Source organism: Canis lupus, chromosome 38 (genome assembly GCF_003254725.2).
Source record: "Canis lupus dingo isolate Sandy chromosome 38, ASM325472v2, whole genome shotgun sequence".
NCBI lineage: Eukaryota > Metazoa > Chordata > Mammalia > Carnivora > Canidae > Canis > Canis lupus.
The window spans coordinates 17075690-17091361 of NC_064280.1; the positions used below are offsets into that span (position 1 = coordinate 17075690).

General features: G+C 43.5%; 1 long non-coding RNA gene across 1 annotated transcript in view; it reads right to left on the reverse strand.

Annotated features, from left to right (window-relative positions):
* The window catches only part of LOC112643103 (uncharacterized), a 127148-nt gene extending 111566 nt beyond the window's left edge, over positions 1-15582 (reverse strand). The window contains exons 1-3 of the long non-coding RNA XR_003125626.3: positions 15437-15582; positions 8148-8213; positions 6428-6541 (exon numbers count right to left, since the gene is read on the reverse strand). This is a non-coding gene — a long non-coding RNA (uncharacterized LOC112643103). The remainder of the gene's footprint in view (positions 1-6427; positions 6542-8147; positions 8214-15436) is intronic.
* Between the last annotated feature and the right edge of the window lie 90 nt (positions 15583-15672).

The following is a 15672-nucleotide window of genomic DNA, read 5'->3' on the forward strand; positions in this document are numbered from 1 at the left end:
TGCTTTAAAAAAGAAAGACCAGGTCCTGTAGTCTTAATATAAAAGCAGATTAAAATCCCAGTTCCATCATTTACAAGTTTGATGACCTTGGGCAAATGACCTGACCTCTCAAAACCTTGGCGTACAAACCTGAATAACATGGATACTGATACCTCCCCCTTTGGACTGTTGTAAGGATTAAATCCAATAAAATACTGTATACGAAGGTTTTAACCCGTCCTGGAAAACAATAAATAGTGACAATAATAATGATACAGTTAATGTGGCATTATAATTTTATTATTATTATTATTATTATTATTATTATTATTATTATTGCCAACCATGCCAGGCAATTTATCTGAGCTCTTGTTTTCTCAGATTTGTCACAGTCAGCGCTCCCGTCAAGCAATCTATTTACATTGTAAATGTTTTTATTAACATTTATTATTTGACCATTTGTAAGCTGCCTCTACCCAATAGTTAGTATCTCCCTTGGCGATAGTTTGAGAATTAGATATTTAAGATTTACACAGATAAGAGCCTGTCTGTGAATAGCAACAAAGAGACAGATGCCTCTCCTTTCTCGGGCTTGGGATGCAGAAACATCACAAGATACTTCGCACACACTTAAAATTGAGGAAAGCAGTTGGTTTCCATGTTGCATATCACTTCCTTCTTGACATTTCCCTCTGCCACTCCTCACCGTGTAGCCAAGAAGCCAGGCGACTCATAGACTGGCTTCTCGAGAACTGAACTACATTGAGGCCTCCCCTCATGTTTATGTAAAAACTCAGGGCTGGCTTTCAGACCCCTAAAGCACTCTGCCACGGTGCACACAGCCTCAGATTTTCAAACTGCAGGCTAGGAGCTGGAATATGATGAGAAGGAGTTGAGGTGGGGTGGATGGGGTATCTCCTGTTCCCCCAGGGATTCAGTTCAGAGGGAGAGGGTGAGACAGGGCACCTCACTCCTAATTTCTGCAAGGCCCTCATGACCCCTCTCATTTTTCCTCGGCGCAGCCACTTCCAATCTGCAGCCTGGTGCCTCTCACATCTCCCTGGAGGGAACCTATGGAGCAGAACGACTCTCTAATAAACAGGACCATCGAAATTTCATATGCTCGGTTCGTTTATTTATTACAAAACGGAGTAGGGCAAAAGATAGCCATTTTCTCTTCTGATTATTATTTTCTTTGTTACCTTTTACAAGCAAACCAACAATGCTCAGCAAAACTCATCTCCTTACAAATGTTCGTATCCTGAAATCAACTTTTGGTGCTTATTCCTAATACTGTACAATTTAGTGGTTTCAGGGAGTCAGAGGCTCCAGCCTTGCCATTTGCTTACATCAGGGTTAGAGTTACATGACCCCAATTCATCTAGGCTAAATCACCCATTCCATCACACTGGATGCTCAAGGAGAAAGTCCTATGGGAGAGGGTTGTCGAAGAAATAACACTTGTCTTGCCTCTACTACAGTAATGTCTGGTGAGCTGATTTGTTTGTATGTGCCAGGCCCTTGAGACACTAGAACTGCATTGCTTTATGCACAGACTTTATGCAATGACTCTCAGCCACACTGAGGTTGTCAGGCAAGGGAAGTAACGTGTGGCTGGAACAGTTTATATCAACCCCCTTGTATTCTTCATCTCCCCAAGCCAACCCATCCCTACCCCCAACACACAGGAGACAATTCGTAATTCTCACTCTAGTCCCAGCTGGATCATGGATTCCACAATCCTCTCTCACATGCCTTGCAGACATAATGTAACTGGCAAGCTATTTACCCCTTCTAGACAGACAAGGCTGTGGGTGAGGCAAACTGTCTTCTTATATGGAAGTGAGAACTTCAGCATGACGCCAGCAGACCACGATGGAGTAAGAGGGATAAGGATGACTTTACTCAGCAGGCCAGATCCTGACCCAGAACAAATTCCTCTCCAAGAGAGCTATTGCCTCTTCCTTACCCTTCCAACTGGAGAGTAAACCAAAACAGCCTATTAACTTGCTAGCAAGCCTACTAATTTGCTGGTAGCATATGGACAACCTCCTACTCCAAATACCCTAGCCACATGAGCCACTTTTGTTGAGACAACCATTACTCACTTGGTTGCGTCTTTCATTTTCCTGTAATGAAATGAATCTGTTCTCCACTTAATCAGGACATTCCTAAATTTCATTTTTCAAGTCTACAACTCTAAGGGTGTCAGTAAAGTTAATAGAAAATAGAATTGTCATATTGTCATTTTAAAACAGCATGTCAGAAAGGAAGCATCTACCAGGCACAAGATGGGGACTCTAGATTACCAGTGGATTTCTGATCCTACAACTTCAAAAGTGACCATGCCCAAATCCAGGCATGCCTGCTCTCAACCCTAATTGTGATCATTGTCCCTACTATAATTATGTAACTTCATTTCGTATTAAGTACATTTAAGAAACATGAGTCAAAAAGGAAAAAGTATTTCTATGTAAGTGTCATTGACGGGGTGCCTGGGTGGTTCAGTCACTTAAGCATCTGACTCTTGATTTCGGCTCAGGTCATGATCTCAGGGTTGTGAGATTGAGCTGGGAGTACAGCTTGCTTAAGATTCTCTCTCTCCCTTTCCATCACCCGCCCTCTCGCTCCCCCCCCCCAAAAAATTGAACATCTTATGGAAAATCAATAAGCATGACTCTCTAAAGCAGTACTATCCAGTAAAAATATAATGCAAAACACATATGTAACTTTCCATTTTCTAGTCATCACATCTACTATCATTTCAACCTGTAATATATAAAATTATTAATGAGATATTTTGTATTCTTCTTCTGTGCTATCTTAGAAATCCAAGTATATTTTAGACTTCTGGCACATGCTACTCCTGACCAGCCATGTATCCAGTGCCCGATAATCATAAATGACAAGTGACTACCATATTGGACAGTGCAAGTCTAAAGAATTGCAATTCATTTAACAGACCCAACTATTATAGACTAAGGGAAACTTTAGATAGATAGTTATTGAACTCAGCTTGTGCTGGGTCTATAAGTTCTCCCTCCATATTGAAGACACTGAAATTAGAAATTACAATGCTTCACTGTGAATATGATTAATGCAAGAAGAAAAACCAGAACTCAAATCAGAGAAAACATACTACAGGGAGAGTCCTTTTCTCTCCATCAAAAAAACATGACAAAGAATGTAGGTTTTAAACAAAATGCTTTACATATACATATAGATTTTTCTCTTTAATTATTATCTATGTTAACCTACTTTTAAAGAAATTAAGGGCAGCCCGGGTGGCTCAGCGGTTTAGCATCGCCTTCAGCCCAGGGCATGATCTTGGAGACCTGGGATCGAGTCCCACGTCAGGGTCCCTGTATGGAGCCTGCGTCTCCCTCTGCCTGTGTCTCTGCCTCTCTCTCTCTCTCTCTCTCTGTGTCTCTCATGAATAAATAAAAATCTTTCAAACAAATGAAATTTAAAAATTAAGACTTTTGGGGCACCTGGGTGGCTCAGTTAAGTGTTTGACTCTTGATTTCCGTTCAGGTCCTGATCTCAAAGAGACAGTGGGATGAGCTCCACCTCCCACTCAGCACTGAGCGAGGACTCTGCTTGAGATTCTCTCCCTCTCCCTCTGCCCCTCACCCTGCTTATGCTCACTCTTGCTCTCTCTCCCTCTTTCTAATAAATAAATAAGTCTTTTAAAAAAATTAATACTTCTATTAACAGGTGCTTGCCATTTGATTTTTCTTGTTGTTTCAAAACAAAACCAAGTTGTACATTTTTATTACAAATTAAAAAGGGGGGGGTCTCAAAAATCTCAATGTGGCCAAATATGAAAGAATTTTAAAACTGTCAAGGGCTAAGAGTGGGGGACCTGTTAAAGGTGTATTGAGAGAAATCAGGCTTTTTTTTTTTTTAATTAAAGCACATTTGTCATTACGAACAAGAAAAGTCTTTAGGTAAAAACAATTTTTAAAACCCCATGCTGCATCAATAATGCAGCTAGTTCTAGTTATCTGATCAGGGGGTGGTAAAAAGTAAGCATTTAAGGCCTCCAGGGCCAACTTTTGCTGGTCTCTTACAGTTGGGATTTCGCATTCATTTCTTCACATGAGATCACTACACCTGGTGATGGTGGAGGAGGTTAGAGTCCATGCTTCAGGCCCAGCCTGCTTACTCAGCCCCACCAAGGTGGAATTCTCAGCTGGTGGACCAACTGTTTTGTTTCTTCGCGGTCGAGTGGTTTGGGGTTTTCTGGGCATCTGGGCAGCTGAGCATCCACGTAGAGGTGGCTGCTGACCTTGGGCCTCCTCTCTTTCAATTTCTTTACCTTCAGTGTGAGGACCATCTCTCCTCCAATATTGTGGGAAGGGGGCCATGGGGCTGTCTGCAGCTGCAGCTGCTATGGCTCCCCCCCCCCTCCCGGGGTGCGATGATGACTGGCCCCTCACCGCGAGGCTGCTCAGGGCTTTCGGATCCCCTTCTACTTTTTTACTTAAGCAAAAAATACTGGTAGCAATCGCTTTTGATAAAGGGCTTCCATTGTACCAGAAGTCATTCGAACTAATTCATTTCAACGGAATTCAACAGATGTTTACTGAGCATCCCCTCTTTGTCCTCACTGACCCCGAGGATGACACGGGGAGTAGGAACCAGGAGAAAAAGAATAAAAATAAATGTAACAGAACAAAGAAGAAAAATGTCAGAGAAGAGATCAGGTTTCATTAGAGAATCAAAAAGATAATCCATGAAAAAAAAATGACATTTGAGATAAGCCCAGAAGGCCGAGGAGATTTTCAATCACAAAGGAAGAAGGAGGTATTTCGTGAACCGATTTTGGCCTTTTTCTGATAGGCAGTTTTCCTCTCGATAATGTCAGTGCTTACGGTCACACAGATCAAATGGTTCAAAAGTTCTCATGGAAAAGATGTAGGGATTTTATCTGATGATACATTCACCAAGAGCAAGGGAAATATGAGGTCAAGTGTAGGAGGAAACCAAGGGCCCAAGAGCAGTCAAGGGATTGCGAGCAAAGAGTCGAAGGAAGTAAGCCACCCTACAGGATGTAAGAATTTACGAGATGATGGTTCTAGATTGTGGGCAAAGAGGCAAAGGGAGTTAGCCGCCCTACAGGATGTAAGAGTTTACGAGATGATGGTTCTAGCAACTGGATAAAATTAGATCAGAACAAGGAGACGCTAAGGGCACAAATATAGGCTGGCGGTGTTCAGGTTGGGGCCAGTACCAACTTAAGGTTCATCCCCACTTGCAAACCCTACCAGTCTGGGCAAATCACTTAGCCCTCTGAGCCTCAGTTTCCCATTATCACAGGAGTGCCATTAGGATCACGTGAGACAAAGGACGGAAAAGTCCTTAGCCCACTGTGAACATTACTCAGATTTTAGGTGTGAGATATTGCTATGATTAACATTACCATCAGGAAGGTGCTGTTTATCCCAAGGTGGGGTAATAAGATCCTGGAATGGCGTGAAGGCAGTAAAGCACTGACAAGAAGAAACAGACACAAAAGATAATGAAGGAGACCCCAGTGACCCCAAAGTGGGTCATTGATCGGATTGGTGGAGGCTGGGGCCACAGAGCCTAAGTAGGATAAGAAAAAAAATCATTTCCCATTAATGCCAACCAAGGAAAGGAACCTCAACTTAGGCATTTGTGGCATCAACACAGCAGGCTTTTTTACTGAAGCTACCACTTGGCTTGCATTTCCTACCCCATTCTATGTCCCAGTACCCCCAGCTTCCACCGGAGATTAGAGGTTTTCTTTTTCTCTCTCTCTACCCTGAAATTGAACCACAGGACATAGAGAAGCATGTGGTTTGGTGGGCTAAAAGTTCTTGTCATTTATCAACTCCTGCTTTCAAGGACAGAAATGACAAATGGAATGCGGAGGCGCTGTTACTTGTACAGATAAAATATGCTCTAAAAATTGATAGGATGCACACCCACCATTCTCCTCATTGCTGGCCACTAATATATCAACTGTCACCAAGTGATAACAGCCCACAACCGCCAGTGGCTAGGTATTGATTTCTCCTGTACTCAACAGCAACTGAAGGTAGGCACACACGCATGTGTACGTGCGCACTCACACACACAGATGATACTTCCAAGCTTACGGCCAAGTAAATTAAATATGTCTCTCTCAGGAAACATATTTTCATTTTCTAAGACAAGATTTTTTCACCCTTTAATAAGAAGCAACTGTTAAATAAAACTTTATTAAATTGCTTATAAGGAGATGTAACCACCCCAATCCCACCCTTACTCATACAAAAAAAAAAAAAATCTAGATCAGCACTAATCCTATGGCTTCTCTCAGTTCCCTTCATGCCATGAGTAAGGCAAGTTCCATAAGTAGAACAGGTAAACCGTTCACAGGATGGTAAAGATACCAAGAAACAAGCATCATGTCCTCTGCACATCCAATTGTACTTACCTTTCAAGGTTGTCCGTTGTTTTGAATTATGTTGTCCAACTTTCTTCCATTAGAGTGGATAATGGAGCATGAACTCTATTTGGCAAGATCTGTGATCCAGGAGTAGGCCAGGCCCTAGCAAAATTATGAAGTAGGAAAAATTATATTTTTAATATCTTGGATCTCTCTTTTGAACATCTTCCTTACCTGGCTACTGCGTCCTCCCTCTCCCCCTCTGATCCCTCTTTCAGATCTTCTCTCTCCAATGATATCCCACAATCTAGATCTTTCTTGTACGATCTTGGGTTATTCACATTAACATATCCTGTACTCTATTCCTTAAAAGACACAGTCTCTATGTTAAAAAGAGTTTCCTTGGTGGTAATGTAAGGCCTGTGGCTAGCCAACGAGATTTTTTATATCCTTCAAATCACACGGTACAGTGCAGGTAAAGAAAAATATTTCGGAGTGCTTGGGGAAGCACAAACAGACCCATAAGTCAAAGGAATTATTAGTGTCATAATTATTTCTCTTCCTGCATTAAGGATCAATGGTGTGTTGGAGCTGGTTTGTGCTGGCATGCAAGAAGAGACTGTGCAAAACTCTTCCCCCAAGTCCACATCCAGTGACATCATGCTGATATTTTGAAATCAACCATGGCAAGAGCATTTACACCATGGTAATTGGCAAATGGTACAATCAGGCCTTCCTTCTGTACCCCCAGAGAACCAAGTTACCTGGGTATCCCTGCATAAGATCAACTGGCTCCCCCATGCCCTTCCTGCTCACTGGTAATGCTAGCACCTACACTACCTGACATATGGAATATGAAATACTTTAGTTAAATGAAAATACACAGACACACTCCAACTCTACACGTGCGTATACACACACACACACACACACACACACACATACACACACACCTGAATCTAAGTGTTCAGACTCAGAACACTGACTATATCTGAGGAATAATAAAGGACAATTTTATTTTCTATTTTAGAATATTCACTTGGTTTACTGCCAAAGGCCTGGAATTCCTGGAGAAGCAAGTATTAACAACTGTCAGGATAAGAAGCTATTTAAATATTGCAGAAAGGCATATTATGGTTCTTTCCAGTTTTAATAACCTCTTAGGAAAAAAACTAATTTTTGAAATTGCAAGTTGTCCAAATAAGTCCTTTTAGCTTCTCAAGTTGTACCAATAAGGTTAATGGACGCCTTGCCTAGCTGTATCCCATCCCTGCTTCCAACTCAAGAATCACAGCCTCTCTCCTCCACCCCTCACCTTCTGCCCATTGCTCCACTGAGCTCCAAGAAAACACTCTGAAAAGTCCCATGACCCTCCAAATATCCAGGCCACTTCTTGGTCCTTTTAGGCCCTCTGTGGCACTTGGCACCACTGTCTGCTCCACTTGGCCTCATCCTGGCCATGTCTATTTCCTATGGTCACCATTGTGTATCAGGACCCCTCGCTGGAATTCATCGAGGCCACTGTCTGCTTCACAGTTCCTGGCTCTCATTTTCCCTGACTCTTTGACTCTTGTCCCTCGGGTGTGCACCCACACTTTGGCTGCCATTCCTCCACTTTGCTCAGAGGATTGTCGGATGCCTGGCACACAGAAGGCTACTATTAGATATGCATTCATAAATCAACATGTATTTCATAGCCCACACACACACAAGTGCACACACACATAGCATTATCCCTCCATAAGGACACACTCCTTAGCACACTCACCCATATGTAGACTCTCCCCCTTCCTTCTAGCACATCTGGCTCCTACTTCAATGCTCGTCTTGGCCTCTAGGGGGCAAACTGTGCATCAGTCCAAGCTTGATGTTGGAAAAGTCCTTCCTAAAATTCTCCCTTCCCTTTAATTGCCTTGAGCTGCTCACCTGCAGTCTAGGGAATAGGCCTCTTCCCTCTGCCTTTCTCCTAAAGGCACAGTCTTTGTCCTCTAGTCTCTCTTATAGAATCATCTCAGAGAATCCCATGGCTTCAGCTTTCATCTCAACATGCTCATAATTCCCAAATGCAAATCTGGGGAACTGAATTAAATCTTTATTTGTAGATTCTACAGACTCCCAAACCTTGGTAAGTCCTACACCACACTTTTTTATCTTCTCCCTCAAACACACAAGCTTCACTATTAATGGCGCCCCCAACTCCTAATTAGTCCAAAGACTAATTGGTCCCCCTCCCACAATTTCCATTCCCTCACTAACTCTCGTCCACTCGGCCTTTAGAGAGCTTTCTCCACTCGTTTCTCTGCATCACCACCACCTGCTGCCATAGCTCAGGCATGGGGTATTTTGCAGGATACCCATCACAGTGAACTGCTAACAGACCACCCCACAGGGTGACTTTCTTCCCCAATTCTCCTTTGAATTCACTTGGTTAGACATGTCTTTCTGATGTCACTTTTGGTATTTCCCATTGCCATGTGCAACAACATAGCAGTGTCTGTCTAAAGTGATTAGCAGATTGCCTACATCACAATCCCCTGGGAAGCTGGCTCATATTAAAGATTTTTTGAACCCCACTTCAAACCAACTGACTATGACTAAATCTGTGGGTCCCAGAAAGCTGTACATCCAGTCAGCTCTGTGGATGAGGCTTCAACCCGTGGAGAGCCACTGCCCTGCAGCCTCCTCCATAGGACATGTAAGGACTCTTACATCTAGCCCCTGCCCACCTTTTAAATCTTATTTTCACCAGCTCCTTTCCTCCATGCCTTTATGCAGTCTGTTCCCTCTGCCTAGAATGTCCTTTGGCCTTTTGCTGCCGAATCTCACTCAAGTTTAGCGCAGGTTCACCTCTGCTGTGACATCTGTGATGCCCATGGTTATAAGCAATTCCTAGCTCCTCAGTAATTCTCCTTCTCCTTGATTATACCTTTATGACAGGGTATCTCACTGCATGAATGTAAGATTTTCATATCAATTTCCTCGTTAGGTCAAGTACTTCTTAAAGGCAAGAACCAGGTTTTATTTATCTTTTCACCCCCCAGTTTCTGACACATCCTGAGTAGTCAGTAAAATGATTTTTGAATACATGACTGAATAAACAAATCTTGCCTTCTGCCTCCACGATACAAACATCGGACCCTGCATAAAGCAGCATTTAGGAGAAAAACATTTAAATCTAACCATAATGGTGCTGACAGATCCCTGATGAACCTGAGGACCAAGAGGACCTGAAGTTTATTCCCAAAACCCAGAGAACATCACAAGGAGACAGGTATATCTAGATCGCTCCTCCCAGCCAAGGGCATGGACATAGATTTGGCCAGTTTGTTTAATAGAGCCAATCATAGAAAAGGCAACGGTTAAGACCTAATTCCCAGACAGAGGGGGAACTAAAGATACCTTTTAAAAAGGTGAGTGGCAGGAACATGGCAGGGATGCCAAAAAAACAAGGCTCTGGATGGGTTTTGCCATCTGTCATGTATCTGACAATTGATGGCGCTGTTTGTATAACCCCAGGTTCATGATTTGAAGGTCACATGATTCCTCCTTTCCAGGAGTTTCCAGTATAGATAGAATACCTAAGTGTAGCACATGGCAACAGCCCAAGGATAAAAACAAAGTAGCGTGGTGGAAACTGCGAATCAAGCTAATATGAAACAAAGTCCACAGCTGCAGAGGGAATACCAGGGAAAGGAAGAGATCAGATTATTTGTAATCGCAGAAGGCTGGCACCGGAAGAGGCTAGGGAGACCATGCCACGCAGCACTCTTATTTTATAAAGGAAAACGAAAGGCAGACTTCAATAACCTTTTCCAACGCCATTCAAATAATTTATCTAACCAGGAAAGCTTCCGGGTAAAAGTGAGATAAGGTTGGAGAAAGAGAAGGAGAGCTTTGCACAGGGGTGTTTGGGAGGAGGAAATAGCAGGAGGATGGGGAGAAAGAAAGAGGCTTTGGGGAAGGATAAGAGGCAAATGAGTCAGGTCGTGAGAGACAAATGTGGAAAGTGCTGGGTGAAGCAGACCGTAGCTCCCAAACATCCAGTGTGCTATGCCAAGCAGCGAGTGGGGCAAGGGAGAAGGGTTCAGTCTGGGAGATGTTTGTCCCTGGAGAACATTTTTAATCACCCTCCCCTCCCCATCTCACCCCACCACATCCCCGCCTGAGCAATACACCCAATGCTTTGCATATAAGTAGTGTCCCCCACATGCCCAGTATGGGCTGACTTACTACTGAGCCCCCTCGTACTTCATGCTTTCTCCTCCTTACTCCTCTGCCACAAATGCAGTTATGCACATGCTCTCCCTGCAGCTCTAATCTGCTGACCTTCTCCCGTCAAGGAACTTCTAATTTCAGCTACTTCTCCTTCATGCTTTGCTTTTATTTCTTTTCTCTGATTTGATACATATGCAAGTAATCTGTAGGTCAGGCCCTAAGATTCTAGGCCTATTTGTTACTCATACTGTCAAATCTTGGAAGCTGACCCATGATCAAGGATCATGGAATCCCTTGCATGTCTGGTGGACACTTAACCTGCCATCATATAGTCTTTCCTGATGCCCATCTTGGCCCATTACCCTCCAGCCAGATAAATGTGTGTAAACGTATGTGGGGTGGCTGAAGGTGAATCTCAGGGGGTTGAACTAATTATGTCCTTAGTTCATGACACATTCACATCCTCAGTTTGAGAAAATCCTTTATTTACTTTTCCTTTTTATTTCTGTTCTCCATTCCCACCCCCTGCATAAGCAATGGTATCTATGTGTTTAGTTTGTACCATTTTATTTGTAAGTGTCCTTGTAAAAACATATTGTTATTTAGTACATCTATTTTTAATTCATGTAAGTGGTATTTCATATTTTTTCACTCAACACTATACTTTTAAGATGCATGCATGTTGCTATGTGTGCTCCTAACTGTGGCACTGTGGGTGTCAAGGAACACCAGAGCTGGAGAGAAAAAGTGGTAAAGGTGAATTCTGTTCTAGAGCTATCACAAAGGGAAAAGAGAGACCTCAGAATACAATTGGGTTCAAGTCCAAATACAATAAGGACAAGTGAGGACTCATATCAGAGGAGAAGGGTAGGGATCAGGGGATGGAAAATCCCTAAGAGGAAATATCAGAGACAGGGGGATTCTGGTTAAACTGACTTGACAGGATTCTTGCTGGAGGCAGGCAGGGTGATAAGATATAGAGAATGAGGGATCCCTGGGTGGCGCAGTGGTTTGGCGCCTGCCTTTGGCCCAGGGCGCGATCCTGGAGACCCGGGATCGAGTCCCAGGTCGGGCTCCAGGTGCATGGAGTCTGCTTCTCCCTCTGCCTCTCTCTCTCTCTCTCTCTCTGTGTGTGTGTGTGTGTGTGTGTGTGTGAGAGAGAGAGAGACTATCATAAATAAATAAAAATTTAAAAAAAAGATATCGAGGATGAGGAAGGACAAATTATGTCAGATATTGAGGGTAGGGGACTAAGTGGGCCAAGGACAGGGGTCAAGGGTGGGGTTTGGGAGTCTAGAGGACTAGATTTGGGTCCAGGAGAGTTCTTATTATAAGCTACAACATGCCCACACCATCTCAGGCCCCTCAGCCCTTCCACCCTGCACCACCCTCACACACACACAATGCTCTTGAGAATGTCATGACACGTATTTCCTTATGGATCTGGGTGAGATTCTTTTAGGGACATATTCCACAAATTAAATTAAGCTCTGTAAGACAGATGATATGGAGATACAGGAATATATAGGTATAGATGTAGATGGATAGGTGTACATGTGTAGGGGTACCTGTGTAGGTGTAGATGGGTAGGTGTAGACATGTGGGTGTGAATGTGTAGGTGTACATGTGTAAGTATAGATGGGTAGGTGTAGATGTGTATGTGTGGAGGTATTGGTATACATGGGTAGGTGTAGATGTGGTATAAATGGGTAGGTATGGATGTGAAGGTGTGGATGGGTAGGTGTAGATGTGTAGGTATATATGTATAGATGTAGATGGGTAGGCATAGATGGGTAGGTGTAGATATAGGTATGAGTAGATTTAGATTGCAAAGATAAATATAGATATATTTAATCTATACCTTTTTTTGACTAAGAATATGCTATGCCAGATAGAACCACCCCCTACTTCCTCTACAGCCCTTACAAATTTCTAGCATAGCACTTGCTAGAGCACCCAGAAAGGAAGGGGCCCCAGTTCACATATCTCATACTCAAATCATAACCAGATTTCAAAATTAAAACAACCTCTCTACAAAGTTTTCCTTGACTCCACCAGCTAAAAACACTGGTGTCCAAATTCTCAGTACCTGTTTCTTGTGGTCTGATAACCCAAATCTCTCTAAGGACACTAACCTCCCCTCCAAGCTCTAAATGCCTGAACCAGGATTCCACCGTGAGTCGTCTTGGTTACTTGGCTTGGAGATCCTAACAGAACTGAGATTGATTCTCTCCTCTGTCATTTACAAGCTGTGTGGCCTTTGGGCAAGTTCATTAAACTCTTAGCCTTAGCTTCCTCCTGTTGATGCTGCCTGTCTTAAAAGATTATGGAAAAACTAAATGAGAAGTTACAAATAAAATACATAAGCCAGTGCCTAATACATAATCCTAGCCCAATAAGTGTTGTCCTCATTATTACCAGGCACCTGGACAGAACATGGCACAGTCCCTTAAACACTGGGCACTCAGTAATTGTGCAGTGAATGAACGAGCCTCAGAAAGGCTGACTGCCTTGCCCACGGCCATCTGGCTAGTAAGAGTCAAGGATCTACTTGAACCCAAACCTTCTCTATGGCCTATCTTCTCTAAAACTCTGCTAGTTGAGATTTTCAGAAAAATAGCTATAAGACTTAAACAGTGAGATAAGAAGGATTGGGGGAATCGCCATCACCTCAGTTAGAGAAGTAGGAATCAAAAGTATGGTAAAGGCCTGTGTCTATTCTCTATCTCCTGACACCCCAGCTTGGTGGTGGTGGTGGTGGTGGGAAAGCTCTGTGAGATGAAATACACATAAAGTACTTGGATCTGTGCCAACACATGCCAAGTATATGAATTTCGGTGATTATTATTACCCCCTTGGCCCACAGGCACAGAGTTTTGGCATCTTCCCACATAAAGCAACCACTTCCTTAGCCTGAAGAAAAATCTCAATTTGAACAATTTTCCAACCCTTCTCAAATGAGGCTGTTCAGATTCAGTAAAACACAATCTTTGTGACCTAAAGAACTCTTGGAAGCTGATTAAAATGTTCCAAAGTCTTCACGAACATCAAATGGCTTTTTGCAGTCAATATTTTCGTGCTCTGGAGTGAAAGAATTGCAATTATGAAGATCAAACGTAAGAAGTCAAGAAATCTGTCTAACTGAACAGGAAGACCAGCACATTGGTCAGTTCACTGTCCCACAGGCCCTGGTCCGAGGGAGAGGCATCTGGAGACCAGGCAGGATTTACCCAGAGCCACCAAATCATGGATCGAAGTCAAGAAAGGAAAAGAAATATAATATCCAAAGAAAGTTTGAAATGATAGTGTGAATAAGAGTGTGTCTCCAAAAGCAAAAGTCTAGGTGACCAGGAGTATGTTTCCATACTGGGTTCAATGAGGGTCAAGCAATTTGGAAGGAAAGGCCCCAAATTGAGCCCAACAATCAAGGGCTGCCTTTAAGTGAAGAAGTCCTACAAAGGAGAAGCTAGGAATATTGATCTTCTTAAATCCTTGGCAATGCAGGCTCTGTTTCTTGTGATGGCCAGGATCCCAAAAACTATCCACCCAGACTGCTGAAAGCTAGCTAGGAGATATGAGTGACAGTGAAGGGGACACTCAGTGTCACATTGAATGCACACAAGGCCAAGTGTATGTTTGACTTGACTGCATGGAGCTTCTTGGGGTGCCTATATCCCATGGGGTGAGGCCAGCAATGGTGTGACTAAGTCACACAGCAAGGGCCTGTGGGATATTCCAGCAAATTGGCTGAAAAGGGGAGACCTAGAGTATCACAAGGCACGCAGTAAGCACAGATGTCTCTGGAACCCTGAGCTGTTGAACTCTACTCATTACAAAACAGATCAGATGTTGTCTATTCCTTGCATGATTTTGTTGCAGTTGCCCCGGGAGGCCCACCAGGACCCACAGACTCAGGTCATAGCCCCAAGGATGTTTTAGCTTCTCCAGTAAAGTCTGCTCCCCACCATGCAGGGATGGCCCTGCCTGCACTGCCAAGAGACCTAAATCATAATGAAGGTTAATTTTGCATGGGATGGTAAGGCCAGGCCTGGGACAAAGGGCTCTGCATAGCTCCATGAAACAGTGTTCACACTTGACAAAGGCAAACCTGACTGTGATGGGGAGAAAGGAGTCCCTTCTCATGAGCTGTCACCACCCACTGCAACAGAACCACCTGCCAGGCTGCCTGGGTCCTGGGCACCAGGAGGCCCAAACAAAGAATCCTGTTTCTCTACTCCTTTACCTCATGTATACCCAGTGTATGTTTATCTCAGAGGCTTCATTCAGGGGGAGCCCACCAGCCCCACCTCCTACAGGAAGGGGGTGCACCTCACCAGTCCATTCATCTTAACGCAATGCCTGAAGTCAGCCACAGAAGGACTTAGATTGCAGTTGAGCACCAAGTAATCGATCGAATCGTTGGTGATAAATCCAATCCAGGCACCTTACTTAATGACTGAGAGCAGTTAAAGATACCCAGTGGCACTGCCTGGTCATGGCTGTTTTATTCTCAACTATATGCATTTGTGCTCAAAGTAGGGGAGGCTTGGGGCCCCATGGCTGACCTATAAGCAGAAAAAAAATTTTTTTTGAACACAAACAGTGAAATTTTGCTCAGTTCTCCAGGGAAATGTTCATCTCAGCTTCTTGCTGCAGTCAGACTTTTTGCCTAGATTGGGGGATTGTTCTCAGAAATAAACGATGAATTTGCCTTGAGCTGGATCAGGAAGCAGGGCTGTGATTCATTGGGTGAAATGCAGGTCACCCTTCTGTAAGAGCATCAGTGCCAGTTATTCTCAGCCTATATGAAGACTGCATTGTGGGCGTCATGCCAGATCTTACCCCATTTTGTTCCCCACTCTTCATTTGCCTGCTTTGTTCATCCAAAGGATTCGACGATACCCAGTGAGTTGTAAGCAGCATATTTGGGGAAGGAGGAGCTCATCCTACTGTAATGGCAGGTGCCTCGATGACTAGCTGGTTCTGAGTCAATGACATCACTGTCATCCAGGGAGTGAAAGAAAGCACAACTTCCTCGTCACTGCAAGACTCATAATGCACATGCCCAAAGTCCCATT